Source organism: Rhipicephalus microplus, chromosome 5 (genome assembly GCF_043290135.1).
Source record: "Rhipicephalus microplus isolate Deutch F79 chromosome 5, USDA_Rmic, whole genome shotgun sequence".
Lineage (NCBI taxonomy): Eukaryota > Metazoa > Arthropoda > Arachnida > Ixodida > Ixodidae > Rhipicephalus > Rhipicephalus microplus.
The window spans coordinates 151,634,719-151,638,497 of NC_134704.1; the positions used below are offsets into that span (position 1 = coordinate 151,634,719).

Here is a 3,779-nt window from a genome sequence, read left to right on the forward strand (position 1 = left end):
ACTTTAAGCAGGTAGACTTAACTAGAAGGAGGTTATCTGATTGGTGGCTAAAGTCAAGGCACGAGTTAAAATTAAACTCTTCACTGCAAAGTACGGATCCTCAAACTCACTTTTTAAGGAAAAAAAATAAATATAGTTTTTGGTTCATTAAGTATTACGGCTTGGTGGCGCTAGCCACCGCCCGATCTAAAGGGTACAGCCATATCCATCCATCCATCCATTCATGCTGTCTCTTGAACCAGTTTGTCAAATGTTGCTCTCATCTGACTAAGCGAGCTGTAAATATAATTATGAAGACGATCTTTTTCTTGGTGCCTTTACATATGATTTCATTTATTATGTGCGGAATGTCCAATCCCATTATGGTTTTGTGAGTTATCGCTGTAACTGTCTTATCCACCAATGTTGCGACCTGCCATTTTTTATCTTCGGTACTGAAGGTGTCCTATCCTTGTATTTTCGGTTTAGTTCCAGCTTCTTGTAGTTCCATAATGGCTGGCGACTTTTGTTCTGCCATTACCAGTTGTGAAATTTGGCCCAATTTACGCCGAAACCCGCGGCAGTTCCACTGCCATATTTCGCAGTCTTCTAAGCAGCAAGCGACGCCGACCTCTACAGAGCGAAGTGCGCTATGTTGTCTCATTAGGAACTAGAAATTGTGACAATCTGATACGCATAATAGTATTTCATGCGAAAAGCTCACGGAGATATACGCATGAAAATGGACTTAACAAACATTTTGCATTGTCTGTTTCGATCGTTTTTATTTCAAATTAAATGTATTCAAAGAGCAATGAGCTTGTTACTAACCACGTGCTAATGTGCCGGTGTAAAAATGCCACGTTTGATCAATACCCTTCTATTCTATAGTATTATTTGATAACTACCAGAACGAGCAAGGAATTCTCACTGAACGTGATTTAAGGAATCGGCAGCCTTACTGCATAGTCAGTTATGCCCGTCGTTGCCTATCAAAACTCTGTGCCATTTTTTTTTTTTGTGAGGTGCCCACCTCTTTTAAGCCACTGTAAAAATTGATGGAACAAACTAAGGGTGCTGATTCGAGTCATTTTCGCAGTTTGCCACCTAATGTCAGCTACAAATCTTTGGCCAAGCTTTCGACAGCCACTCACCTGAATCCGCCCTGTGTAGATATAAATAATAGCCACACATCATAAATACCGCGTGTACACACAGCTTCAACAGCTACGGCCCCAGCAATATCGAATAATAGTATAACGTGATTGCATGATTGAGTTGGTACGACATGATTCACATAAAAACAGCGCCAATAACGAGGGACAAGAAAAGTAGGAGACAGACAGCGGCCGCTGTCTGTCTCCTTCTTTTCTTGTGCCTCGTTATTGACGCTGTTTTTTATGTGAATGATAATATAAACGTGAACATACACACTAATAATGTTTTAGCAGCCCTCATAAGATTAAAGTTGAAGTTATTACGATAATTTGAGCTTTTGAAATGCGGACGCGTATTTCCCAGTGACTCTACAGAATATAGAGATGGTGACGCCGGAATTAACTTTGGTCATGTTGAATCCATTGTGCACGTGCTCTTCCTTAGAAAAAAAAATTACAGGCGACATCACGGAACGAGAGGTGTTTCACGTGGAGCGCGTATTTGGCAAATGCGTGAGAACCAACGGAAGCGGGCGCGTCGTAACACTCTACAGTTGCACGCTTTTTTCGTAAGGGGAAAACAAAGCTGGCTTCAGCAGGCACAACAGGGTTGCTCCCCTATAGTGCCTAGTATACCCACCTTTCTCACACACATACTTCTGTGCGCACACAAACGCATAATCCACACACGGACACAGACATACATGCCCGCAAAGCGCGGGCGCACGCACAGGAAAATGAAAGTACACGAACGTAACCTAATCTAACGTTTTCTTCATAACATCAATAATTAGGCATTTTAGCTATTTCGGACATCTTGCCTGTTCCATGATACTCAAATTTACGAGCTTTTACTTGATAAACAATTACAAATATGAGGAAGAAAATTTGCGAACTGTCACTGTATTTAGGAGACTTCACGTAGTGGTGCCTACACCTGTTCTCACCGCTGTTTGAAAGCATTGCAACATCCCAGCGTGTCCGTACTGCTCCCTACCAAGGAGTAAAGGAAATAACTACCTCGGCGCCCTTTTACGGAAATGTACATAGATCGGCTGACGCATGTGGCACGTCAGCCTTCTCTTCTCTCTCCTCTCTTTCTCATATTTATACCTCCCTTTCGCACGTTCCCAGCGTAGCGTAGAAAACTGCGCATGTGCCTGGTTAACCTCCCTACCTTCTCTTTTGCTGTTCTTCTTTCATTCCTGCGGAAATGTCCAGTATGCTACTTGGAACGCTCCCATGCCCTGCGACTTTCGGAGCGGAAACGAATCCCGAAACATTGAAAAAAATGGGCGCAATTGCAGTTAGTATAGTAGGAGATGGAGTTTCGTGCCATATTGCTGAAGGCTTCCTTCCTGGTTACACGTTGAGCAGTATTTAGAGCAAAAGAACACAAGTACGAAAAGGAAGAGCAAAACACGCGCGTTTGTGTCTCATTCCAAAAATTATTGCCCACCGTCTAACCAACAATGCCTATCGCGATCGAGGTGGTGGCATTTTGGTGGAAGCAAAAGTGTTGAGGCCCGCGCATTGTGCGAAGTCCGTGCACTATAGAAAATAACAGATGGTCGAAATTTCCGGAATCCCCTGCTACGGCATCTCTCATAATGGTATCTGGATTTGGGGACGTAAAGGCCCGGATATTTTTATTACTAAGAAGACCACATTTCTCCCTTCTTGGCTAGAGTACAGGTGCACCATCGTGCTGCTTACAACGATAATACAACTTCAGATTCCGTGCAATGCCATGTTCATATTTAGGTGTAGTGAGGTGCTTATTATTAGGGCACTTGTGACTGAGAGCAAAATGGCCACCTGAGATATCTGCCACTGAGCTGTAGCCAGGCAGATGCATCAATTTCGTCTTCGAAAGCCCACGTTATCTCTTTCCCTGGGGCCCGCAGATTTTGATCACGATTTCGACGCAAGAGGACTGCAGCGAAGGAAGGGTTGGGCCGTTATCTCAAACGTGCTGCGATGTTCAAGTACGCCTTTCGCGCTAAGATCTATTTACGTGCCCGTCACTGGTCGTTGCCTGACGTAAAGCACAAAAGGCTCGAGATGTGCGCTTCATTTATGGGCCGCTGTTGCGTTGTAACTGATTGAAGTGCCGTGAAAACACGCCGGGCCGCTGAACACGTCGCTTAATCTTCACAAATGCATATCTGTCTTTGTATTACAGAGCAAGGCCTGTGAAGGCCTTCCAAAAACTGCCACGGCCGACGGTATTTCACGTCGTCCAGGCGGGGTATTGGGAAAAGTTTTCAACTAGCAATAGTCGCTCCTCAGTTGGCACTTCATTGGATGCGACACTGCCTCTGCGCAAAGCTGATGTCAATAGGTATTTTGTTGAGTTGACCCTTCCCAGTACCCAGCGTATTACGCAGGTGGGTAATACCATTATTTTCTCTCTAGCGTTTCGTTTTCACTTATGAGGAACGTGATTTCTGTAAAGCATGATGTCATCGTCTTCTTAGCAAAGCTTTTTTATTTTAAAGTTTAGTGAACGCATCAATAAAAGTGTGCTAACAGTGAATTGCAGGTTCGAAACAAACTCGGAACGAGTAGGGATTTGGCCAGATAACTTTTAATACATACAATTTATGGTATGTCACATAATATAATGAAATATAGGCATCA

At 43.6% G+C, this 3,779-nt stretch overlaps 1 non-coding gene across 1 annotated transcript; it reads right to left on the bottom strand.

The window, feature by feature from the left end:
* Window positions 1-3,327: 3,327 nt before the first annotated feature.
* Window positions 3,328-3,469, bottom strand: LOC119175132 (U4 spliceosomal RNA). The gene has a single exon (XR_005110250.2). It is a non-coding gene; the product is annotated as a U4 spliceosomal RNA (small nuclear RNA).
* Between the last annotated feature and the right edge of the window lie 310 nt (window positions 3,470-3,779).